General features: G+C 53.6%; 1 pseudogene; it reads right to left on the bottom strand.

The window, feature by feature from the left end:
• Positions 1-19752: 19752 nt before the first annotated feature.
• Positions 19753-26377, bottom strand: LOC136788614 (ubiquitin carboxyl-terminal hydrolase 42-like; annotated as a pseudogene).
• Positions 26378-27532: the final 1155 nt, after the last annotated feature.

Raw genomic sequence — 27532 nt, 5'->3', positions numbered from 1 at the left:
GAGAGTGCACTGTCACCACTGGGGATGCAGCGCAGTGACTCCAGAGAGTGCACTGGCACCACTGGGGATGCAGTGCAGTGAGTCCAGAGAGTGCACTGGAACCACTGGGGATGTACTGCAGTGAGTCTGCAGAGTGCACTGGCGCCACTGGGGATGCACTGCAGTGAGTCCAGAGAGTGCACTGGCACCACTGGGGATGCACTGCAGTGAGTCCAGAGAGTGCACTGGCACCACTGGGGATGCACTTCAGTGAGTCCAGAGAGTGCACTGGCACCACTGCGGATGCACTGCAGTGAGTGCAGAGAGTGCACTGGCACCACCTGGGGTGCCGTGCAGTGAGTCCAGAGAGTGCACTGGCACCACTGGGGATGCAGTGCAGTGAGTCCAGAGAGTGCACTGGCAACATTAGGGATGCATTGCATTGAGTCCAGAGAGTGCACTGGCACCACTGGGGATGCACTGCAGTGACTCCAGAGAGTGCACTGGCACCACTGGGGATGCACTGCAGTGAGTCCAGAGAGTGCACTGGCACAACTGGGGATGCACTGCAGTGAGTCCAGAGAGTGCACTAGCACCACTGGGGATGCAGTGCAGTGAGTCCACAGAGTGCACTGTCACCACTGGGGATGCAGAGCAGTAACTCCAGAGAGTACAGTGGCAGCACTGGGGATGCAGTGCAGTGAGTCCCGAGAGTGCACTGGCACCACTGGGGATGCAGTGCAGTGAGTCCAAGGAGTGCACTGGCACCACTGGGGATGCAATGCAGTGAGTCCAGAGAGTACACTGGCACCACTGGGGATGCACTGCAGTGAGTCCACAGAGTGCACTGTCACCACTCTGGATGCAGAGCAGTAACTCCAGAGAGTGCACTGGCACAAGAGGGGATGCACTGCAGTGACTCCAGAGAATGCACTGGAAACACTGGAGATGCAGTGCAGTGAGTCCAGAGAGTGCACTGGCACCAGTGGCCATGCAGTGCAGTGAGTCCAGAGAGTGCACTGTCACCACTGGGGATGCAGTGCAGTGAGTCCAGAGAGTGCACTGGCACCACTGGGGATGCAGTGCAGTGACTCCAGAGAGTGCACTGGCACCACTGGGGATGCAGTGCATTGAGTCCAGAGAGTGCACTGGCACCACTGGGGATGCTCTGCAGTGAGTCCAGAGAGTGCACTGGCACCACTGGGGATGCAGGGCAGTGAGTCCAGAGAGTGCACTGGCACCACTGGGGATGCACTGCAGTGAGTCCAGAGAGTACACTGGCACCACTGGGGATGCAGTGCAGTGAATCCAGAGAGTGCACTGGCACCACTGGGGATGCACTGCAGTGACTCAATAGAGTGCACTGGCACCACTGGGGATGCAGTGCATTGAGTCCAGAGAGTGCACTGGCACCACTGGGGATGCACTGCAGTGAGTCCAGAGAGTGCACTGGCACCACTGGGGATGCAGTGCAGTGAATCCAGAGAGTGCACTGGCACCACTGGGGATGCACTGCAGTGAGTTCAGAGAGTGCACTGGCACCACTGGGGATGCAGTGCAGTGAGTCCAGAGAGTGCACTGGCACCACTGGGGATGCAGTGCAGTGAGTCCAGAGAGTGCACTGGCACCACTGGGGATGCAGTGCAGTGAGTCCAGAGAGTGCACTGGCACCACTGGGGATGCACTGCAGTGAGTTCAGAGAGTGCACTGGCACCACTGGGGATGCAGTGCAGTGAGTCCAGAGAGTGCACTGGCACCACTGGGGATGCAGTGCAGTGAGTCCAGAGAGTGCACTGGCACCACTGGGGATGCACTGCAGTGACTCCAGAGAGTGCACTGGCACCACTGGCGATGCACTGCAGTGAATCCAGAGAGTGCACTGGCACCACTGAGGATTCAGTGCAGTGAGTCCAGAGAGTGCACTGGCACCACTGGGGATGCAGTGCAGTGAGTCCAGAGGGTGCACTGGCACCATGGGGATGCAGTGCAGTGAGTCCAGAGAGTGCACTGGCACCACTGGGGATGCAGTGCAGTGAGTCCAGAGAGTGCACTGGCACCACTCGGGATGTACCCCGGTGAGTCCAGAGATTGCACTGGCACCACTGGGGATGCACTACAGTGACTATAGAGACTGCAGGCACTACTTAAAATGCAGTGCAGTGAGTCCAGAGAGTGCACTGGCACCACTGAGGATGCAGTGCAGTGAGTGCAGGGAGTGCACTGGCACCACTGGTGATGCAGTGCAGTGAGTCCAGAGACTGCACTGGCACCACTGGGGATGCACTGCAGTGAGTCCAGGGAGTGCACTGGCACCACTGGGGATGCAGTGCAGTGAGTCCAGAGAGTGCACTGGCACCACTGGGGATGCAGCGCAGTGACTCCAGAGAGTGCACTGGCACCACTGGGGATGCAGTGCAGTGAGTCCAGAGAGTGCACTGGAACCACTGGGGATGTACTGCAGTGAGTCTGCAGAGTGCACTGGCGCCACTGGGGATGCACTGCAGTGAGTCCAGAGAGTGCACTGGCACCACTGGGGATGCACTGCAGTGAGTCCAGAGAGTGCACTGGCACCACTGGGGATGCACTTCAGTGAGTCCAGAGAGTGCACTGGCACCACTGCGGATGCACTGCAGTGAGTGCAGAGAGTGCACTGGCACCACCTGGGGTGCCGTGCAGTGAGTCCAGAGAGTGCACTGGCACCACTGGGGATGCAGTGCAGTGAGTCCAGAGAGTGCACTGGCACCACTGGGGATGCAGTGCAGTGAATCCAGAGAGTGCACTGGCAACATTAGGGATGCATTGCATTGAGTCCAGAGAGTGCACTGGCACCACTGGGGATGCACTGCAGTGACTCCAGAGAGTGCACTGGCACCACTGGGGATGCACTGCAGTGAGTCCAGAGAGTGCACTGGCACAACTGGGGATGCACTGCAGTGAGTCCAGAGAGTGCACTAGCACCACTGGGGATGCAGTGCAGTGAGTCCACAGAGTGCACTGTCACCACTGGGGATGCAGAGCAGTAACTCCAGAGAGTACAGTGGCAGCACTGGGGATGCAGTGCAGTGAGTCCCGAGAGTGCACTGGCACCACTGGGGATGCAGTGCAGTGAGTCCAAGGAGTGCACTGGCACCACTGGGGATGCAATGCAGTGAGTCCAGAGAGTACACTGGCACCACTGGGGATGCACTGCAGTGAGTCCACAGAGTGCACTGTCACCACTCTGGATGCAGAGCAGTAACTCCAGAGAGTGCACTGGCACAAGAGGGGATGCACTGCAGTGACTCCAGAGAATGCACTGGAAACACTGGAGATGCAGTGCAGTGAGTCCAGAGAGTGCACTGGCACCAGTGGCCATGCAGTGCAGTGAGTCCAGAGAGTGCACTGTCACCACTGGGGATGCAGTGCAGTGAGTCCAGAGAGTGCACTGGCACCACTGGGGATGCAGTGCAGTGACTCCAGAGAGTGCACTGGCACCACTGGGAATGCAGTGCATTGAGTCCAGAGAGTGCACTGGCACCACTGGGGATGCTCTGCAGTGAGTCCAGAGAGTGCACTGGCACCACTGGGGATGCAGGGCAGTGAGTCCAGAGAGTGCACTGGCACCACTGGGGATGCACTGCAGTGAGTCCAGAGAGTACACTGGCACCACTGGGGATGCAGTGCAGTGAATCCAGAGAGTGCACTGGCACCACTGGGGATGCACTGCAGTGACTCAATAGAGTGCACTGGCACCACTGGGGATGCAGTGCATTGAGTCCAGAGAGTGCACTGGCACCACTGGGGATGCACTGCAGTGAGTCCAGAGAGTGCACTGGCACCACTGGGGATGCAGTGCAGTGAATCCAGAGAGTGCACTGGCACCACTGGGGATGCACTGCAGTGACTCAATAGAGTGCACTGGCACCTCAGGGGATGCAGTGCAGTGAGTCCAGAGAGTGCACTGGCACCACTGGGGATGCAGTGCAGTGAGTCCACAGAGTGCACTGTCACCAATCTGGATGCAGAGCAGTAACTCCAGAGAGTGCACTGGCACCACTGGGGATGCACTGCAGTGAGTCCAGAGAGTACACTGGCACCACTGGGGATGCACTGCAGTGAGTCCAGAGAGTGCACTGGCACCACTGGGGATGCAGTGCAGTGAGTCCACAGAGTGCACTGTCACCAATCTGGATGCAGAGCAGTAACTCCAGAGAGTGCACTGGCACCACTGGGGATGCACTGCAGTGAGTCCAGAGAGTGCACTGGCACCACTGGGGATGCACTGCAGTGAGTCCAGAGAGTGCACTGGCACCACTGGGGATGCAGTGCAGTGAGTCCAGACTGTGCACTGGCACCACTGGGAATGCACTGCAGTGACTCCAGAGAGTGCACTGGCACCACTGGGGATGCAGTGCAGTGAGTCCAGAGAGTGCACTGGCATCATAGGAGATGCAGTGCAGTGAATCCAGAGGGTGAACTGGCAGCATTAGGGATGCATTGCATTGAGTCCAGAGAGTGCACTGGCACCACTGGCGATGCACTGCAGTGAGTCCAGAGAGTACACTGGCACCACTGGGGATGAACTGCAGTGAGTCCAGAGAGTGCACTGGCACCACTGGGGATGCAGTGCAGTGAGTCCAGAGAGTACACTGGCACCACTGGGGATGCACTGCAGTGACTCCAGAGAGTGCACTGGCACCACTGGGGATGCAGTGCAGTGAGTCCAGAGAGTGCACTGGCACCACTGGCGATGCAGAGCAGTAACTCCAGAGAGTGCACTGGCACCACTGGGGATGCAGTGCAGTGAGTCCAGAGAGTGCACTGGCACCACTGGGGATGCACTGCAGTGACTCCAGAGAGTGCACTGGCACCACTGGGGATGCACTGCAGTGAGTCCAGAGAGTGCACTGGCACCACTGGAGATGCACTGCAGTGAGTCCAGAGAGTGCACTGGCACCACCTGGGGTGCCGTGCAGTGACTCCAGAGAGTGCACTGGCACCACTGGGGATGCAGTGCAGTGAGTCCAGAGAGTGCACTGGCACCACTGGGGATGCAGTGCAGTGAATCCAGAGAGTGCACTGGCAACATTAGGGATGCATTGCATTGAGTCCAGAGAGTGCACTGGCACCACTGGGGATGCAGTGCAGTGAGTCCAGACAGTGCACTGGCACCACTGGGGATGCACTGCAGTGACTCCAGAGAGTGCACTGGCACCAGTGGCCATGCAGTGCAGTGAGTCCAGAGAGTGCACTGGCACCACTGGGGATGCACTGCAGTGAGTCCAGAGAGTGCACTGGCACCACCTGGGGTGCCGTGCAGTGAGTCCAGAGAGTGCACTGTCACCACTGGGGATGCACTGCAGTGAGTCCAGAGAGTGCACTGGCACCACTGGGGATGCACTGCAGTGAGTCCAGAGAGTGCACTGGCACCACTGGGGATGCAGTGCAGTGAGTCCAGAGAGTGCACTGGCACCACTGGTGATGTACTGCAGTGACTCCAGAGAGTGCACTGGCACCACTGGGAATGCACTGCAGTGAGTCCAGAGAGTGCACTGGCACCACTGGGGATGCAGCGCAGTGAGTGCAGAGAGTGCACTGGCACCACTGGGGATGCACTGCAGTGAGTCCAGAGAGTGCACTGGCACCATTAGGGATGCAGTGCAGTGAGTCCAGAGAGTGCACTGTCACCACTGGGGATGCAGTGCAGTGAGTCCAGAGAGTGCACTGGCACCACTGGGGATGCACTGCAGTGAGTTCAGAGAGTGCACTGGCACCACTGGGGATGCAGTGCAGTGAGTCCAGAGAGTGCACTGGCACCACTGGGGATGCAGTGCAGTGAGTCCAGAGAGTGCACTGGCACCACTGGGGATGCACTGCAGTGACTCCAGAGAGTGCACTGGCACCACTGGCGATGCACTGCAGTGAATCCAGAGAGTGCACTGGCACCACTGAGGATTCAGTGCAGTGAGTCCAGAGAGTGCACTGGCACCACTGGGGATGCAGTGCAGTGAATGCAGAGAGTGCACTGGCACCATGGGGATGCAGTGCAGTGAGTCCCGAGAGTGCACTGGCACCACTGGCGATGCAGTGCAGTGAGTCCAGAGAGTGCACTGGCACCACTCGGGATGTACCCCGGTGAGTCCAGAGATTGCACTGGCACCACTGGGGATGCACTACAGTGACTATAGAGACTGCAGGCACTACTTAAAATGCAGTGCAGTGAGTCCAGAGAGTGCACTGGCACCACTGAGGATGCAGTGCAGTGAGTGCAGGGAGTGCACTGGCACCACTGGTGATGCAGTGCAGTGAGTCCAGAGACTGCACTGGCACCACTGGGGATGCACTGCAGTGAGTCCAGGGAGTGCACTGGCACCACTGGGGATGCAGTGCAGTGAGTCCAGAGAGTGCACTGGCACCACTGGGGATGCAGCGCAGTGACTCCAGAGAGTGCACTGGCACCACTGGGGATGCAGTGCAGTGAGTCCAGAGAGTGCACTGGAACCACTGGGGATGTACTGCAGTGAGTCTGCAGAGTGCACTGGCGCCACTGGGGATGCACTGCAGTGAGTCCAGAGAGTGCACTGGCACCACTGGGGATGCACTGCAGTGAGTCCAGAGAGTGCACTGGCACCACTGGGGATGCACTTCAGTGAGTCAAGAGAGTGCACTGGCACCACTGCGGATGCACTGCAGTGAGTGCAGAGAGTGCACTGGCACCACAGGGAATGCAGTGCAGTGAGTCCAGAGAGTGCACTGGCACCACTGGGGATGCACTGCAGTGAGTCCAGACAGTGCACTGGCACCCCTGGGGATGCAGTGCAGTGAGTCCAGAGAGTGCACTGGCACCACTGGGGATGCAGTGCAGTGAGTCCAGAGAGTGCACTGGCACCACTGGGGATGCAGTGCAATGAATGCAGAGAGTGCACTGGCACCACTGGGGATGCACTGCAGTGAGTCCAGAGAGTGCACTGGCACCACTGGGGATGCACTGCAGTGACTCCAGAGAGTGCACTGGCACCACTGGCGATGCACTGCAGTGAATCCAGAGAGTGCACTGGCACCACTGAGGATTCAGTGCAGTGAGTCCAGAGAGTGCACTGGCACCACTGGGGATGCAGTGCAGTGAGTCCAGAGAGTGCACTGGCACCACTGGCGATGCACTGCAGTGAGTCCAGAGAGTGCACTGGCACCACTGGGGATGCAGCGCAGTGAGTCCAGAGAGTGCACTGGCACCACTCGGGATGTACCCCGGTGAGTCCAGAGATTGCACTGGCACCACTGGGGATGCACTGCAGTGACTATAGAGACTGCACTGGCACTACTTAAAATGCAGTGCATTGAGTCCAGAGAGTGCACTGGCACCACTGGCGATGCACTGCAGTGAGTCCAGAGAGTACACTGGCACCACTGGGGATGAACTGCAGTGAGTCCAGAGAGTGCACTGGCACCACTGGGGATGCAGTGCAGTGAGTCCAGAGAGTACACTGGCACCACCGGGGATGCACTGCAGTGACTCCAGAGAGTGCACTGGCACCACTGGGGAAGCAGTGCAGTGAGTCCAGAGAGTGCACTGGCACCACTGGGGATGCAGAGCGGTAACTCCAGAGAGTGCACTGGCACCACTGGGGATGCAGTGCAGTGACTCCAGAGAGTGCACTGGCACCACTGGGGATGCACTGCAGTGAGTCCAGAGAGTGCACTGGCACCACTGGAGATGCACTGCAGTGAATCCAGAGAGTGCACTGGCACCACCTGGGGTGCCGTGCAGTGAGTCCAGAGAGTGCACTGGCACCACTGGGGATGCAGTGCAGTGAGTCCAGAGAGTGCACTGGCACCACTGGGGATGCAGTGCAGTGAATGCAGAGAGTGCACTGGCAACATTAGTGATGCATTGCATTGAGTCCAGAGAGTGCACTGGCACCACTGGCGATGCACTGCAGTGAGTCCAGAGAGTGCACTGGCACCACTGGGGATGCACTGCAGTGAGTCCAGAGAGTGCACTGGCACAACTGGGAATGCACTGCATTGAGTCCAGAGAGTGCACTGGCACCACTGGGGATGCAGTGCAGTGAGTCCAGAGAGTGCACTGGCACCTTGGGGATGCAGTGCAGTGAGTCCAGAGAGTGCACAGGCACCACCGGGGATGCAGTGCAGTGAGTCCAGAGAGTGCACTGGCACCACTGGGGATGCACTGCAGTGAGTCCAGAGAGTGCACTGGCACCACTGGGGATGCAGTGCAGTGAGTCCAGAGAGTGCACTGGCACCACTGGGGATGCACTGCAGTGAGTCCAGAGAGTGCACTGTCACCACTGGGGATGCACTGCAGTGAGTCCAGAGAGCGCACTGGCACCACTGGCGATGCACTGCAGTGAGTCCAGAGAGTGCACTGGCACCACTGGGGATGTACTGCAGTGACTCCAGAGAGTGCACTGGCACCACTGGGAATGCACTGCAGTGAGTCCAGAGAGTGCACTGGCACCACTGGGGATGCAGCGCAGTGAGTGCAGAGAGTGCACTGGCACCACTGGGGATGCACTGCAGTGAGTCCAGAGAGTGCACTGGCACCATTGGGGATGCAGTGCAGTGAGTCCAGAGAGTGCACTGGCACCACTGGGGATGCACTGCATTGAGTCCAGAGAGTGCACTGGCACCACTGGGGATGCACTGCAGTGACTCCAGAGAGTGCACTGGCACCACTGGGGATGCAGTGCAGTGAGTCCAGAGAGTGCACTGGCACCACTGGGGATGCAGTGCAGTGAGTCCAGAGAGTGCACTGGCACCACTGAGGATTCAGTGCAGTGAGTCCAGAGAGTGCACTGGCACCACTGGCGATGCACTGCAGTGAGTCCAGACAGTGCACTGGCACCATGGGAATGCAGTGCAGTGAGTCCAGAGAGTGCACTGGCACCACTGGGGATGCAGTGCAGTGAGTCCAGAGAGTGCACTGGCACCACTGGGGATGCAGTGCAGTGACTGCAGAGAGTGCACTGGCACCACTGAGGATTCAGTGCAGTGAGTCCAGAGAGTGCACTGGCACCACTGGGGATGCAGTGCAGTGAGTCCAGAGAGTGCACTGGCACCACTGGGGATGCAGTGCAGTGACTCCAGAGAGTGCACTGGCACCACTGGGGATGCAGTGCAGTGAGTCCAGAGAGTGCACTGGCATCATAGGAGATGCAGTGCAGTGAGTCCAGAGAGTGCACTGGCACCACCAGGGATGCACTGCAGTGAGTCCAGACAGTGCACTGGCACCACTGGGGATGCAGTGCAGTGAGTCCAGAGAGTGCACTGGCACCACTGGGGATGCAGTGCAGTGAGTCCATAGGGTGCACTGGTACCACTGGGGATGCAGTGCAGTGAGTCCATAGAGTGCACTGGCACCACTGCGGATGCAGTGCAATGAATGCAGAGAGTGCACTGGCACCACTGGGGATGCACTGCAGTGAGTCCAGAGAGTGCACTGGCACCACTGGGGATGCACTGCAGTGAGTCCAGAGGGTGCACTGGCACCAAAGGTGATGCAGTGCAGTGAGCCCATAGAGTGCATGGGCACCACTGGGGATGCAGTGCAGTGAGTCCAGAGAGTGCACTGGCACCACAGGGGATGCAGTGCAGTGAGCCCATAGAGTGTACTGGCACCACTGGGGATGCAGTGCAATGAATGCAGAGAGTGCACTGGCACCACTGGGGATGCACTGCAGTGAGTCCAGAGAGTGCACTGGCACCACTGGGGATGCAGTGCAGTGAGTCCAGAGAGTGCACTGGCACCACTGGCGATGCAGTGCAGTGAGTCCAGAGAGTGCACTGGCACCACTGGTGATGTACTGCAGTGACTCCAGAGAGTGCACTGGCACCACTGGGAATGCACTGCAGTGAGTCCAGAGAGTGCACTGGCACCACTGGGGATGCAGCGCAGTGAGTCCAGAGAGTGCACTGGCACCACTGGGGATGCACTGCAGTGAGTCCAGAGAGTGCACTGGCACCATTGGGGATGCAGTGCAGTGAGTCCAGAGAGTGCACTGTCACCACTGGGGATGCAGTGCAGTGAGTCCAGAGAGTGCACTGGCACCACTGGGGATGCACTGCAGTGAGTTCAGAGAGTGCACTGGCACCACTGGGGATGCAGTGCAGTGAGTCCAGAGAGTGCACTGTCACCACTGGGGATGCAGTGCAGTGAGTCCAGAGAGTGCACTGGCACCACTGGGGATGCACTGCAGTGACTCCAGAGAGTGCACTGGCACCACTGGCGATGCACTGCAGTGAATCCAGAGAGTGCACTGGCACCACTGAGGATTCAGTGCAGTGAGTCCAGAGAGTGCACTGGCACCACTGGGGATGCAGTGCAGTGAGTCCAGAGGGTGCACTGGCACCATGGGGATGCAGTGCAGTGAGTCCAGAGAGTGCACTGGCACCACTGGGGATGCAGTGCAGTGAGTCCAGAGAGTGCACTGGCACCACTCGGGATGTACCCTGGTGAGTCCAGAGATTGCACTGGCACCACTGGGGATGCACTACAGTGACTATAGAGACTGCACTGGCACTACTTAAAATGCAGTGCAGTGAGTCCAGAGAGTGCACTGGCACCACTGAGGATGCAGTGCAGTGAGTGCAGGGAGTGCACTGGCACCACTGGTGATGCAGTGCAGTGAGTCCAGAGACTGCACTGGCACCACTGGGGATGCACTGCAGTGAGTCCAGGGAGTGCACTGGCACCACTGGGGATGCAGTGCAGTGAGTCCAGAGAGTGCACTGGCACCACTGGGGATGCAGCGCAGTGACTCCAGAGAGTGCACTGGCACCACTGGGGATGCAGTGCAGTGAGTCCAGAGAGTGCACTGGAACCACTGGGGATGTACTGCAGTGAGTCTGCAGAGTGCACTGGCGCCACTGGGGATGCACTGCAGTGAGTCCAGAGAGTGCACTGGCACCACTGGGGATGCACTGCAGTGAGTCCAGAGAGTGCACTGGCACCACTGGGGATGCACTTCAGTGAGTCCAGAGAGTGCACTGGCACCACTGCGGATGCACTGCAGTGAGTGCAGAGAGTGCACTGGCACCACAGGGAATGCAGTGCAGTGAGTCCAGAGAGTGCACTGGCACCACTGGGGATGCACTGCAGTGAGTCCAGACAGTGCACTGGCACCCCTGGGGATGCAGTGCAGTGAGTCCAGAGAGTGCACTGGCACCACTGGGGATGCAGTGCAGTGAGTCCAGAGAGTGCACTGGCACCACTGGGGATGCAGTGCAATGAATGCAGAGAGTGCACTGGCACCACTGGGGATGCACTGCAGTGAGTCCAGAGAGTGCACTGGCACCACTGGGGATGCACTGCAGTGACTCCAGAGAGTGCACTGGCACCACTGGCGATGCACTGCAGTGAATCCAGAGAGTGCACTGGCACCACTGGGGATGCACTGCAGTGAGTCCAGAGAGTGCACTGGCACCACTGGGGATGCAGTGCAGTGAGTCCAGAGAGTGCACTGGCACCACTGGCGATGCACTGCAGTGAGTCCAGAGAGTGCACTGGCACCACTGGGGATGCAGCGCAGTGAGTCCAGAGAGTGCACTGGCACCACTCGGGATGTACCCCGGTGAGTCCAGAGATTGCACTGGCACCACTGGGGATGCACTGCAGTGACTATAGAGACTGCACTGGCACTACTTAAAATGCAGTGCATTGAGTCCAGAGAGTGCACTGGCACCACTGGCGATGCACTGCAGTGAGTCCAGAGAGTACACTGGCACCACTGGGGATGAACTGCAGTGAGTCCAGAGAGTGCACTGGCACCACTGGGGATGCAGTGCAGTGAGTCCAGAGAGTACACTGGCACCACTGGGGATGCACTGCAGTGACTCCAGAGAGTGCACTGGCACCACTGGGGAAGCAGTGCAGTGAGTCCAGAGAGTGCACTGGCACCACTGGGGATGCAGAGCGGTAACTCCAGAGAGTGCACTGGCACCACTGGGGATGCAGTGCAGTGACTCCAGAGAGTGCACTGGCACCACTGGGGATGCACTGCAGTGAGTCCAGAGAGTGCACTGGCACCACTGGAGATGCACTGCAGTGAATCCAGAGAGTGCACTGGCACCACCTGGGGTGCCGTGCAGTGAGTCCAGAGAGTGCACTGGCACCACTGGGGATGCAGTGCAGTGAGTCCAGAGAGTGCACTGGCACCACTGGGGATGCAGTGCAGTGAATGCAGAGAGTGCACTGGCAACATTAGGGATGCATTGCATTGAGTCCAGAGAGTGCACTGGCACCACTGGCGATGCACTGCAGTGAGTCCAGAGAGTGCACTGGCACCACTGGGGATGCAGTGCAGTGAGTCCAGAGAGTGCACTGGCACCACTGGGGATGCACTGCAGTGAGTCCAGAGAGTGCACTGTCACCACTGGGGATGCACTGCAGTGAGTCCAGAGAGCGCACTGGCACCACTGGGGATGCACTGCAGTGAGTCCAGAGAGTGCACTGGCACCACCGGGGATGCAGTGCAGTGAGTCCAGAGAGTGCACTGGCACCACTGGGAATGCACTGCAGTGAGTCCAGAGAGTGCACTGGCACCACTGGGGATGCAGCGCAGTGAGTGCAGAGAGTGCACTGGCACCACTGGGGATGCACTGCAGTGAGTCCAGAGAGTGCACTGGCACCATTGGGGATGCAGTGCAGTGAGTCCAGAGAGTGCACTGGCACCACTGGGGATGCACTGCATTGAGTCCAGAGAGTGCACTGGCACCACTGGCGATGCACTGCAGTGAATCCAGAGAGTGCACTGGCACCACTGAGGATTCAGTGCAGTGAGTCCAGAGAGTGCACTGGCACCACTGGGGATGCAGTGCAGTGAGTCCAGAGGGTGCACTGGCACCATGGGGATGCAGTGCAGTGAGTCCAGAGAGTGCACTGGCACCACTGGGGATGCAGTGCAGTGAGTCCAGAGAGTGCACTGGCACCACTCGGGATGTACCCTGGTGAGTCCAGAGATTGCACTGGCACCACTGGGGATGCACTACAGTGACTATAGAGACTGCACTGGCACTACTTAAAATGCAGTGCAGTGAGTCCAGAGAGTGCACTGGCACCACTGAGGATGCAGTGCAGTGAGTGCAGGGAGTGCACTGGCACCACTGGTGATGCAGTGCAGTGAGTCCAGAGACTGCACTGGCACCACTGGGGATGCACTGCAGTGAGTCCAGGGAGTGCACTGGCACCACTGGGGATGCAGTGCAGTGAGTCCAGAGAGTGCACTGGCACCACTGGGGATGCAGCGCAGTGACTCCAGAGAGTGCACTGGCACCACTGGGGATGCAGTGCAGTGAGTCCAGAGAGTGCACTGGAACCACTGGGGATGTACTGCAGTGAGTCTGCAAAGTGCACTGGCGCCACTGGGGATGCACTGCAGTGAGTCCAGAGAGTGCACTGGCACCACTGGGGATGCACTGCAGTGAGTCCAGAGAGTGCACTGGCACCACTGGGGATGCACTTCAGTGAGTCCAGAGAGTGCACTGGCACCACTGCGGATGCACTGCAGTGAGTGCAGAGAGTGCACTGGCACCACAGGGAATGCAGTGCAGTGAGTCCAGAGAGTGCACTGGCACCACTGGGGATGCACTGCAGTGAGTCCAGACAGTGCACTGGCACCCCTGGGGATGCAGTGCAGTGAGTCCAGAGAGTGCACTGGCACCACTGGGGATGCAGTGCAGTGAGTCCAGAGAGTGCACTGGCACCACTGGGGATGCAGTGCAATGAATGCAGAGAGTGCACTGGCACCACTGGGGATGCACTGCAGTGAGTCCAGAGAGTGCACTGGCACCACTGGGGATGCACTGCAGTGACTCCAGAGAGTGCACTGGCACCACTGGCGATGCACTGCAGTGAATCCAGAGAGTGCACTGGCACCACTGGGGATGCACTGCAGTGAGTCCAGAGAGTGCACTGGCACCACTGGGGATGCAGTGCAGTGAGTCCAGAGAGTGCACTGGCACCACTGGCGATGCACTGCAGTGAGTCCAGAGAGTGCACTGGCACCACTGGGGATGCAGCGCAGTGAGTCCAGAGAGTGCACTGGCACCACTCGGGATGTACCCCGGTGAGTCCAGAGATTGCACTGGCACCACTGGGGATGCACTGCAGTGACTATAGAGACTGCACTGGCACTACTTAAAATGCAGTGCATTGAGTCCAGAGAGTGCACTGGCACCACTGGCGATGCACTGCAGTGAGTCCAGAGAGTACACTGGCACCACTGGGGATGAACTGCAGTGAGTCCAGAGAGTGCACTGGCACCACTGGGGATGCAGTGCAGTGAGTCCAGAGAGTACACTGGCACCACTGGGGATGCACTGCAGTGACTCCAGAGAGTGCACTGGCACCACTGGGGAAGCAGTGCAGTGAGTCCAGAGAGTGCACTGGCACCACTGGGGATGCAGAGCGGTAACTCCAGAGAGTGCACTGGCACCACTGGGGATGCAGTGCAGTGACTCCAGAGAGTGCACTGGCACCACTGGGGATGCACTGCAGTGAGTCCAGAGAGTGCACTGGCACCACTGGAGATGCACTGCAGTGAATCCAGAGAGTGCACTGGCACCACCTGGGGTGCCGTGCAGTGAGTCCAGAGAGTGCACTGGCACCACTGGGGATGCAGTGCAGTGAGTCCAGAGAGTGCACTGGCACCACTGGGGATGCAGTGCAGTGAATGCAGAGAGTGCACTGGCAACATTAGGGATGCATTGCATTGAGTCCAGAGAGTGCACTGGCACCACTGGCGATGCACTGCAGTGAGTCCAGAGAGTGCACTGGCACCACTGGGGATGCAGTGCAGTGAGTCCAGAGAGTGCACTGGCACCACTGGGGATGCAGCGCAGTGACTCCAGAGAGTGCACTGGCACCACTGGGGATGCAGTGCAGTGAGTCCAGAGAGTGCACTGGAACCACTGGGGATGCACTGCAGTGACTCCAGAGAGTGCACTGGCACCACTGGGGAAGCAGTGCAGTGAGTCCAGAGAGTGCACTGGCACCACTGGGGATGCAGAGCGGTAACTCCAGAGAGTGCACTGGCACCACTGGGGATGCAGTGCAGTGACTCCAGAGAGTGCACTGGCACCACTGGGGATGCACTGCAGTGAGTCCAGAGAGTGCACTGGCACCACTGGAGATGCACTGCAGTGAATCCAGAGAGTGCACTGGCACCACCTGGGGTGCCGTGCAGTGAGTCCAGAGAGTGCACTGGCACCACTGGGGATGCAGTGCAGTGAGTCCAGAGAGTGCACTGGCACCACTGGGGATGCAGTGCAGTGAATGCAGAGAGTGCACTGGCAACATTAGGGATGCATTGCATTGAGTCCAGAGAGTGCACTGGCACCACTGGCGATGCACTGCAGTGAGTCCAGAGAGTGCACTGGCACCACTGGGGATGCAGTGCAGTGAGTCCAGAGAGTGCACTGGCACCACTGGGGATGCAGCGCAGTGACTCCAGAGAGTGCACTGGCACCACTGGGGATGCAGTGCAGTGAGTCCAGAGAGTGCACTGGAACCACTGGGGATGTACTGCAGTGAGTCTGCAGAGTGCACTGGCGCCACTGGGGATGCACTGCAGTGAGTCCAGAGAGTGCACTGGCACCACTGGGGATGCAGTGCAGTGAGTCCAGAGAGTGCACTGGCACCACTCGGGATGTACCCTGGTGAGTCCAGAGATTGCACTGGCACCACTGGGGATGCACTACAGTGACTATAGAGACTGCACTGGCACTACTTAAAATGCAGTGCAGTGAGTCCAGAGAGTGCACTGGCACCACTGAGGATGCAGTGCAGTGAGTGCAGGGAGTGCACTGGCACCACTGGTGATGCAGTGCAGTGAGTCCAGAGAGTGCACTGGCACCACTGGGGATGCAGTGCAGTGAATGCAGAGAGTGCACTGGCAACATTAGGGATGCATTGCATTGAGTCCAGAGAGTGCACTGGCACCACTGGCGATGCACTGCAGTGAGTCCAGAGAGTGCACTGGCACCACTGGGGATGCAGTGCAGTGAGTCCAGAGAGTGCACTGGCACCACTGGGGATGCAGCGCAGTGACTCCAGAGAGTGCACTGGCACCACTGGGGATGCACTGCATTGAGTCCAGAGAGTGCACTGGCACCACTGGGGATGCACTGCAGTGACTCCAGAGAGTGCACTGGCACCACTGGGGATGCAGTGCAGTGAGTCCAGAGAGTGCACTGGCACCACTGGGGATGCAGTGCAGTGACTCCAGAGAGTGCACTGGCACCACTGGCGATGCACTGCAGTGAATCCAGAGAGTGCACTGGCACCACTGAGGATTCAGTGCAGTGAGTCCAGAGAGTGCACTGGCACCACTGGCGATGCACTGCAGTGAGTCCAGACAGTGCACTGGCACCATGGGAATGCAGTGCAGTGAGTCCAGAGAGTGCACTGGCACCACTGGGGATGCAGTGCAGTGAGTCCAGAGAGTGCACTGGCACCACTGGGGATGCAGTGCAGTGACTGCAGAGAGTGCACTGGCACCACTGAGGATTCAGTGCAGTGAGTCCAGAGAGTGCACTGGCACCACTGGGAATGCAGTGCAGTGAGTCCAGAGAGTGCACTGGCACCACTGGGGATGCACTGCAGTGAGTCCAGAGGGTGCACTGGCACCAAAGGTGATGCAGTGCAGTGAGCCCATAGAGTGCATGGGCACCACTGGGGATGCAGTGCAGTGAGTCCAGAGAGTGCACTGGCACCACAGGGGATGCAGTGCAGTGAGCCCATAGAGTGTACTGGCACCACTGGGGATGCAGTGCAATGAATGCAGAGAGTGCACTGGCACCACTGGGGATGCACTGCAGTGAGTCCATAGAGTGCACTGGCACCACTGGAGATGCACTGCAGTGAGTCCAGAGATTGCACTGGCACCACTGGAGATGCAGTGCAGTGAATCCAGAGAGTGCACTGGCACCACTGGGGATGCACTGCAGTGAGTCCAGAGAGTGCACTGGCACCACAGGGGATGCAGTGCAGTGAGCCCATAGAGTGCACTGGCACCACTGGGGATGCAGTGCAATGAGTCCAGAGAGTGCACTGGCACCACTGGGGATGCACTGCAGTGAGTCCAGAGAGTGCACTGGCACCACTGGTGATGCATTGCAGTGAGTCCAGAGAGTGCACTGGCACCAGGGGCGATGCACTGCACTGAGTCCAGAGAGTGCACTGGCACCACTGGGGATGCACTGCAGTGACTCCAGAGAGTGCACTGGCACCACTGGGGATGCAGTGCAGTGAGTCCAGAGAGTGCACTGGCACCATTGGGATGCAGTGCAGTGAGTCCAGAGAGTGCACTGGCACCACTGGGGATGCACTGCAGTGATTCCAGAGATTGCACTGGCACGACTGGGGATGCACTGCAGTGAGTCCAGAGAGTGCACTGACACCATTGGGGATGCAGTGCTGTGAGTCCAGAGAGTGCACTGGCTCCACTGGGGATGCACTGCAGTGACTCCAGAGAGTGCACTGGCACCACTGCTGATGCACTGCAGTGAGTCCAGAGAGTGCACTGGCACCACTGAGGATGCAGTGCAGTGAGTCCAGAGAGTGCACTGGCACCACTGGGGATGCACTGCAGTGAGTCCAGAGAGTGCACTGGCACCACTCGGGATGCACTGCAGTGAGTCCAGAGAGTGCACTGGCACTCCTCGGAATGCACTGCATTGAGTCCAGAGAGTGCACACGCACCATTGGGGTTGCAGTGCAGTGAGTCCAGAGAGTTCACTGGCACCACTGGGGAAGCAGTGCAGTGAGTCCAGAGAGTGCACTGGCACCACTGGCGATGCACTGCAGTGAGTCCAGAGAGTGCTCTGTCACCACTGGGGATGCAGCGCAGTGACTCCAGAGAGTTCACTGGCACCACTGGGGATGCAGTGCAGTGAGTCCAGAGAGTGCACTGGCACCACTGGGGATGCACTGCAGTGACTCCAGAGAGTGCACTGGCACCACTGGGGATGCAGTGCAGTGAGTCCAGAGAGTGCACTGGCACCTTGGGAATGCAGTGCAGTGAGTCCAGAGAGTGCACTGGCACCACTGGGGATGCAGTGCAGTGAGTCCAGAGAGTGCACTGGCACCACTCGGGATGCACTGCAGTGAGTCCAGAGAGTGCACTGGCACTCCTCGGAATGCACTGCATTGAGTCCAGAGAGTGCACACGCACCATTGGGGTTGCAGTGCAGTGAGTCCAGAGAGTTCACTGGCACCACTGGGGATGCACTGCAGTGACTCCAGAGAGTGCACTGGCACCACTGGCGATGCACTGCAGTGAGTCCAGAGAGTGCTCTGTCACCACTGGGGATGCAGCGCAGTGACTCCAGAGAGTTCACTGGCAACACTGGGGATGCAGTGCAGTGACTCCAGAGAGTGCACTGGCACCACTGGGGATGCACTGCAGTGACTCCAGAGAGTGCACTGGCACCACTTGGGATGCAGTGCAGCGAATCCAGAGAGTACACTGGTACCTTGGGAATGCAGTGCAGTGAGTCCAGAGAGTGCACTGGCAACACTAGGGATGCATTGCAGTGAGTCCAGAGAGTGCACTGGCACTCCTCGGAATGCACTGCAGTGAGTCCAGAGATTGCACATGCACCATTGGGGATCCAGTGCAGTGAGTCCAGAGAGTGCACTGGCACCACTGGGGATGCAGTGCAGTGAGTCCAGAGAGTGCACTGGCACCACTGGGGATGCAGTGCAGTGAGTCCAGAGAGAGCACTGGCACCACTGGGGATGCACTGCAGTGACTCCAGAGAGTGCACTGGCACCACTGGGGATGCACTGCAGTGAGTCCAGAGAGTGCACTGGCACCACTGGGGATGCAGTGCAGTGAGTCCACAGAGTGCACTGTCACCACTCTGGATGCAGAGCAGTAACTCCAGAGAGTGCACTGGCACCACTGGGGATGCAGTGCAGTGAGTCCAGAGAGTGCACTGGCACCACTGGGGATGCAGCGCAGTGAGTGCAGAGAGTGCACTGGCACCACTGGGGATGCAGTGCAGTGAATCCAGAGACTGCACTGGCACCACTGGGGATGTAGTGCAGTGAGTCCAGAGAGTGCACTGGCGCCACTGGGGATGCACTGCAGTGACTCCAGAGAGTGCACTGGCACCACTGGGGATGCAGTGCAGTGAGTCCAGAGAGTACACTGGCACCTTGGGGATGCAGTGCAGTGAGTCCAGAGAGTGCACTGGCACCACTGGGGATGCACTGCATTGAGTCCAGAGAGTGCACTGGCACCACTGGGGATGCACTGCAGTGACTCCAGAGAGTGCACTGGCACCACTGGGGATGCAGTGCAGTGAGTCCAGAGAGTGCACTTGCACCACTGGGGATGCAGTGCAGTGAATCCAGAGAGTGCACTGGCACCTTGGGAATGCAGTGCAGTGAGTCCAGAGAGTGCACTGGCAACAATAGGGATGCATTGCAGTGAGTCCAGAGAGTGCACTGGCACTCCTCGGAATGCAATGCATTGAGTCCAGAGAGTGCACAGGCACCATTGGGGATGCAGTGCAGTGAGTCCAGAGAGTGCACTGGCACCACTGGGGATGCATTACAGTGAGTCCAGAGAGTGCACTGGCACCACTGGCGATGCACTGCAGTGAGTCCAGAGACTGCTCTGTCACCACTGGTGATGCAGCGCAGTGACTCCAGAGAAAGCACTGGCACCACTGGGGATGAATTCTTGGAATTGAAGACTGTCCAATCCAACACTTTATTGGAATTAAACTAATAGCACCGTTCAGTGGAACAGTTTTTGGCAGCTCATGCTGGGATCTTCCTTCATCAGCATTCTGACAGGAAGAATGGGAATTCTGCAATGTACGGACTACCTTTCCAACCAAAATTCCACATTGCATTGCAATTCCTTTTAAATAAGCCCTTTGACTCCTCCTCAGATTTTCCTGAAGATTCTGCACCGTAAGGGACTGTGTTATCAGAGCTGAGTTTAGGATTTCCATTCACTGTTGGCTCCACAAAAATTTCAGCAGAAACTCTTTTTTTTTTTTTTTTGTATTTGCTTCATTTGCTTTACCGACTTTGTGATTGTGGATGAAGGAACAGCCTTGTAGAGATCTTCATCCTCCACAGCACTGCTAAGACAGTCAGGCTGTGACACAGTCTGACGAGCAGGCAATTCATTGTGAATACTGATGGTGATCTTCTGGTTTTTTGACGTATCAGTAATTGAAGGCCTGGTAATCGCCTGTTTTTGAACACAGGCCATTGGTGGTGCTGAAGATGGCCTTTTTAGGGTGACACCAGTGGTATTTGCATCCTCTTTTATGGATCCATTTCCATTTAAACGACTTGAATTCTGTATTTAAAAAGAAGAAATTGCAAGATGGATTAATGCAAACACTGCATTTAACATTTTTAAACATGTCATTCTCCTACTAAGTATTTCTACAAATGGTCTTAACACCTAAAAAGCAAAAAACACTGCCCTTTAAAGATAAATGCAAGTCCCATAAGTGTATTTAATTCCTGCTTTTGGTTTACTGCATATTGATATCAAATTAACATCATTTTTGAAAACCATCCAAACAACTTAACATTACCTAAAGCTATTCCCAAATATATTGCTTTTCCTCTTTAAACATACCCCAAAAAGCCTGGAATAATTGTTCTGGTGCTCAGGAATAAGACAATTTGGTTTCCCTGTCTTAGCTAAAATGACGTCGATAGGAAAAACAAGTCCTCTTTTAAATGATTCGAGGCTTAGTACACTCTACTTAAATTGTCAAAGAGCGTAGCTCTCTGTGCTTTACAAAGCTGTCTAGGAGGTATAAATAATGGAGTCGCATGGCTGCGCAATTTAGCAGTAACCACTGTTTGAATGACTCTGGCCGTATCATGAGGGCTGTGAAGGAAGCTGCAGCGTGGGAAGGAAAACAAAACGAAGATGCCAAAAACCAAACAAAAAACCCCACACCAAACCCCAAACCCACTATCTGTTTGGTGCCATTATCTGCCCTCCCGCTTCCCTAAATTACCTTAATCATATGAGGAGGAAGTCGTGGTCCCAGAAATCCAGCCTGCTTACTGTTAGCCCCCCGCTGACCAGGGGGGAATGAACAGGGATAAGATGGTGCTGCTAAGTGAAAAGCACGTTCTCCGAGCGTCAAATCATAGCGCCTTCAGAAAAGAGCAGTGATCTCAGTTTAGTTTTTCTTTCAGCCTACTCTTGGATTAAATCCCATCCTATAATTTTATAGGAGCAGTTCATACGATATGGAAGCCTTTTCTACAGAAGACTTAGCCAAGACTACAAACTGAAAAGTAGGTAACAGTCTTCCTACTATAACTATCACTTTCAGAGCAATAATTCATTCTTACACCACAGATGACCTTCATTTCTCTCCTTCTCTAAATTAGCCAGCTACAGATAACACATATACAGCAATTTACACAAGTGCTGCAGTTTAAGGCCAAGCAACAAAAGATAATAAATGACAGAGAATCTCAGGTTAGACAGAACTGAATTAGATAAACAATAATCTTTTCCTGGGAGAGAAAGAAAAACACTTGCAAAAAGAAAAGTATCAATAACAGGAGAGTAAATCTCTTCTGAACACATTTTAATATTTATTTCATATTTACCTGATATAAAAAAGTAAGTAAGCTTGCTGACCAAGAACTCTTTTAATGTCAGTACGGACTACTTTTGCATCATTCATCTGATACCAAAGTCCATTACCAGCCTGCAAATAAAGACAACAATATCTTTAGATGAATTGCATGTTTTCCAAATGAAATCACAGATAGGAATAAAATACACACGTGTCAAATAAACATATAATGAAATCTTTTTCCCTAGAAACAGTACTACTAGTAACACTTTAACTGGTTTGCCAGCACAACCTTTACCCTGTTAGAAATGATGTTGACTTCTACCTTCATGTAGCATACATAGTGTCCTGAGCGACAGTTGATACCATGATGCACCAGCACCGCTTATAAGGTGTAGAGGAGTGGTTCTCCACTTGATTGAGACATGTAGTCTCGGAGGTCCAAATACTCAGGATATTTTACCTCCTAAAGAGAGACCAAGAAGACAGAAAAATTATATCAGAGTACTTCGTGGACTAGCCAGAGAAAAACACTTCCAAAAAACAGAGACTGGAATTATATGAATATATCTCTTGATTCACTAAAAATAAGTCTTCCCATAAGCAACGTTTAATACTAGAAGTTGCAGAGAACTGTTTTCTGACGAATTAGCCTTCTCAGAGGAAAGTATATGCTTCTTGTCAAGCAGGAACTTTACTGATATTAAGAGAAAGAATAAGCCACAGTCGTTAGTCTACAATTATTGTCTGAAAATATTAACAACTTTCAGCTTTGGGGGATGTCCCATTACATGATGACAAAGTTGCATTACAGCGGTAAATATACCTTGTTGATCTTTCCACCTGTGAAATCTGCAAATCTTTTCAGTGATATTGTGAGAACGTTGGAAGAACGGTGTATGGTAAATCTCTTGGATGCAGGAACCATCTTTTTACACCTTAAAAACAAGCAGAGACAAGTGTTTGAAAGCATCTTCTTTTTCGCCCCCAAAACAAACTCGTTTCAATGTCTCATGCATGCTTATGCTATTTGAATAGCATGCTCAGCGTTTACCTCACCTGGAAGTCATTTTTCTTTGAAACAAATCATTTTCCAGTAACACAGACAGCATCTATAGTGTGCTTTGTCATCAATACTGGGAACAAATCCAGCAGTCTAACAATTAGATGTATATTGAGGTAGAACAACAAAGAAGTATGACAGTATCATAATTTGTGCAGACATAAAATTCTTTCCCCTTAAACCCAATGTAAACGTGGAGACTATTTACAGGGGTTCCACAGAAGGACAAAGTCCAATCCACTTTCTAACCACCACCAAGCTCTTATATTTTAACATTGTGTGTGGTTTGTTTTTTTAAGTTAAACAAGTTTAATTTAGAAAGTTATACATGTACTTAAACATCATGAATTATATTTACAAAACATCCTACCTTTATATCCAAAGTGATATCAAGAAATGCCTCATACGTATCCGAAACTGCTTTGCAATTCAAGCACTTCACTGGAAGCAAAATATAAATGCTGAACAATACGTGGAGGAGACTAACTGTCCAAATTCAAGTTGTCGATAGATACTACATTAGACAAACTGCAGACTGCTTTACTACCGACAAAAGACACAGATCAGTTCTAAGGACAGGAATATTTTTAAAAGTACCTCTTGATCTTAGAAATCCTCCAAATATTTGATGAATGATGGTGGTAGCTTGAGAAGATCTGTCCAATCTGGAAATAAATTATAATCAGACCTCAAAAGATTTAAGGCACACAGTTAACTCTTCAAAGAGTTTTATGAAAACCAAGGATGACGTAGACTTTCAGTTCTGATAGTAAATAAAGGACTACAAGGTGCTAGAGAACGTATAAAAGTGAATTTGTTTATGCTGACTTGGTGCTTCCATTCAAGCACGCTTCCTGCATAGCATCGACAGTATAGCGCAAGAACTCGTGTGCGTCTCCTTGACTGCCAAAACGGAAATGTTGTCCTATTCCTAAATAAGAAGATGATAGTATTTACCTCATTTAAAAATGAAATAATTCTCGTATTTCTAAAATCTCTCTTCTTTATAGTGTTAAAACCATTTATACACATCAAATAATTATTTGAAGATTACAAGATACTGAAAAAGAAACACATCTGAAGCCACTTACGACTGAGGTTATTGATAACACGCGTAGGCTCGATGGCATCAACAGTGCAACGCAGGGCCTGGTTAATGGGAGTCTCCATCGTGCACATCATGCAAAAATCTTGTTCACGACCTGAAGAGTGAAAGAAGAAAGCATCCCAGTCCAGCGAAACAGACATAACTACAAACAAACATATAAGTAATATTTAAACTATAGATACGGTATCCACTCTCCTTGTCCCAACAGTCTCGTAACATTTTATTTCACACAACTTTATAGAAAAAAAATATCCATTAAGCCTGTGTTCAAGTGCATTTTGTGATGAGAAATCTAAAAGACTACTGCAAAGTCACGTTTGTGAAGGCTGACAGGAATGTGAACTCCACAGGCTGCAAAATATATGAGGAAAGAATATTTGACATTGATGATACAGCATTAAGAGAATGTGGGTTATTTTCAGCACAGTGCTGTCAGGTGAGCTTCATGATACAGAGCTACGAGTCCTTTGGGAGAAAGGAAAAACTAAAGTAATGTATGTAATAGTACTTCTGCCCTCCTTTTTTCAACAGGATTCTTAACTGAAACAATTTCTATATACAGGAAGAAAACAGTTAAATTTCTAGGTATCGATACAAAGATACCAGCCTAAAAAGCATACACGTTTAGTACAACATTTAGTTTATAGTACAACATTTTATTTAGAACAAAATCAGTCTAGATTTTAATACAGTCCCACAAAAAAATCTAGTCATGTTCATAACAGCTCATATTGCTTTCTAGGTTTTGGTTTTTTTTTTTTAATTGGTTCAACAACGAACAGACCATTTATTGTAGTGCATTATGGAACCTAGGCTGTGAAGACTAAAGACCTATGATGCCAACATCCTAAATTTTATTGCCTTTCTAGCAGCAGGAAGCCCAAATAGCCCAAATGCCAAATGTTCATTAAATGCATTACTGTCCAATGCACTTCATTATTCCCATGAAGCAAGAAAAGATCCTTTTAAAAAAACAAACAAAAAACACACATGGTGCATTAAACGCACTCCATATGCTATTCTGAGCCCACTGCTAATACAATGCTCAAAGCCAGCTTCTACAGGTAAAATCAGGCAAGTAACTTTGTCCCACAGAATCACTGCTGTTCTTTCACCTTCAGAGCTATCCAACAGATTTAAAATACTGTTAGAAAGTACTCACATGACTGGCTGTGCTCAAGAGAAAGCATGTAATTGGCAAGTGGGGGGGGTGTAGGTCAAACACTGTAGAGTAGCATTAAGAAAACGTGTGTTGCCAAGATTGTACAGGCCAACTCCAACACTTTGTGTTTCTTGCCAATCCATACGTATCTTCTCAGGTGGAAAAAGAATCCTTTGTGGCGGAGCAATTCCATCATTAACAACTGCAAGAAAGTTATATTTAAAAAGAGATTTTGTTTGTTTGTTTCTAAGAAAGGCATTAGGTATATATAGGTATAGTAAATATGTAAAGTATATATAGGTATAGTAAAAATACTATTCTGCGGGAGCACCTAGAGGAACTAGCTACAATCCAAAACAGAAAAACTTATTGCAGACAGCTTTAATACCGCCAAATTCAAATTGGCTGGTCAACACAGCGTTTTGGGAAAAAAGTTTAGTCAACCATTTTAATTTTTCTAAGGCAAGGCTAACTGCCATCCTGTTTTTAGTATCTAACGCCAAGTTCCTCTCCATCTATAATCTTTAACCTGATTACCTCAACTACTGCTTTTTTCCTTATTATAACTTAAACCACAAATTTAGACTTGAAATTATATGGTAATAAATGCAAGGACAATGTAAAAACAAATAACTAGGAATGACGGTACCCCTACAAATATCAGATCTTTTCCTGAGCAATGTTAGCATTCAAAAACCTGTGAATAATGGAAGCTGTGAATAGCAACAATCAAACACTTTTCTTTGCAAAACAGAAAAGACACGGATGAATCTGTGCATTACAAAATGCTCCCCATATTTCTCTGTCGACTGTAAATATATCAAAATTAATTTCTGTAACGTCAGTCACTTCAGTTGCCTTAGGGGAATCGCTTTGGAAGTCTTTATTCACAGTAGTCCCGTTCTCTATCAGTGCAACAAGTAAGAACTGCATTTTCTACTTTTGTTTTGAAGAACACGGAGGCAGGATAAAGCGCACGCTTACTTGCGTAGTACTTGAGTAGTAGAAGTCCTGTCACTTAATCTCAAAGAAACAGCCTTTAAGAACTAAATTGCTGGTATGAATGATTTAAAAGGAATCCCCAAACTAAACACACAAAGTAAAAATTTCCATCCAAACTCTATCAGTATTACTTTTAGCTTCTGCAGAACTAGTGGCTGATGCCATTTCTTTCACTTTCGTAGGATTTTAATCCATTACAACTCTGGAGTCTTTTTAATATAAAAATGTAAATGACATTCTCTGAGGGGAATCAGTTATTTATTGCATTTTTGGAGCTTTGCAATTATCTATTAATTATTACCTATTATCTAATAGATAATGGTTGTGATTTATATATAATTGTTGCTCGCGTTAGTAATGGAACACTATTACTTTACTGCCTGCGCTTTTCTGTTTCGTGTGCACAAAGGTACCTGCATTTTGCTGCTACTTTACTTCTGTCTTTCCAGGGCTCGCCCTCTACCGCACTGTCTACTGCACCAGTCATGATGGGTTTGTTGTGATTCTATAATGAGCCTAGCTTTTGAATACACTTTTTCTGGGCGTCACTTTGTGATAGCAAGTTAATTTGTGAGGGCTTATCACTTATGACCTGCTGCTCAGTAGGTACACGCTTGGCCTCTGTTAAGCAGAGAGTCAATCACAGCTTAAGATTTTGTCCAAGATGCCATTCACGAAACTGAGTTTAACCTTGACATAACTGAGTTTAACCTTTAAACCTGAAGCTTCGTTAAAGAATAAAGCAGCACCCAAGCCAGGAAATAGAAGTTAATCGTCACTTTACCCTGAAACGCACGTAACGCCAGTGAGCTATTCTGTGCTGGCAGGATTGCTGCCGGGATGGCCGACGAGGCGGTGGGCACAGGGGGCCACAGGTCCTGCTCCCCGGGGCCACAGGTCCTGTCACAGGGGGCTGCCGGGGGTCTCCAGGCGCCGGGAACAGCGGCAACAGCGGGGACAGAGGGGACAGCAGCGACAGCAGCCGCCACCTCAGCCGAGGCCGTCTCCACAACTGCCACGACGGCCTCGGAACGCCGCCCAACTCGGAGCTCCAGCGTGACGCCTTTTTAACCTGGCCGCGGTGCTCACGGCTACAAGCAGAGCGTTTCCTCCGGCGTGTCTTTACTGTCGGTGCCGGATCGGCCCTCACCCCGAGCTCTCCCTGCCGGGAGGGCTTTGCGGTTGGGGTTTCCCTCCCGCCGCCGCCGCGGGCAGGCCCCGCGCGCAAGGTGTCCGCGCTGGGGAGCAGCACGTCGCCCGCGGCGAGAGCCCGAGGGCGCGACACGAAAAAGCCCCGACGTGCGGGCGAGGCGGCGGGGAGACGGCTCTGAGGGAGCCGCCGCTTCGCCCCGCCGTCCTCCTCCCCTCCCGGGCCGCCCCGCCGAGCCCCGTGCGCCTCAGGTGCTGCCCTGAGAGGGCGCTCGGGCACTGGGACAGCTGCCCAGGGCAGTGGTCATGGCACCGAGCCTGACGGGGGTCAAGAAGTGTTTGAACGATGCTCTCAGACGTAGGGTCTGCTTTTGGGGTGGTCCTGTGTGGAGCCAGGAGTTGGACTCGGGGATTATTGTGAGTCCTTTCCACCTTGGGATGTTCTCTGATTCTAGGTCAGCAATCCATTATCTGATGAGAGGTGTGGAGTCAT

Source organism: Anser cygnoides, chromosome W (genome assembly GCF_040182565.1).
Source record: "Anser cygnoides isolate HZ-2024a breed goose chromosome W, Taihu_goose_T2T_genome, whole genome shotgun sequence".
In the NCBI taxonomy this organism is placed as follows: domain Eukaryota; kingdom Metazoa; phylum Chordata; class Aves; order Anseriformes; family Anatidae; genus Anser; species Anser cygnoides.
Note: the sequence above shows the minus strand (reverse complement) of the source record. Positions and strands in the feature narration are given on the sequence as shown.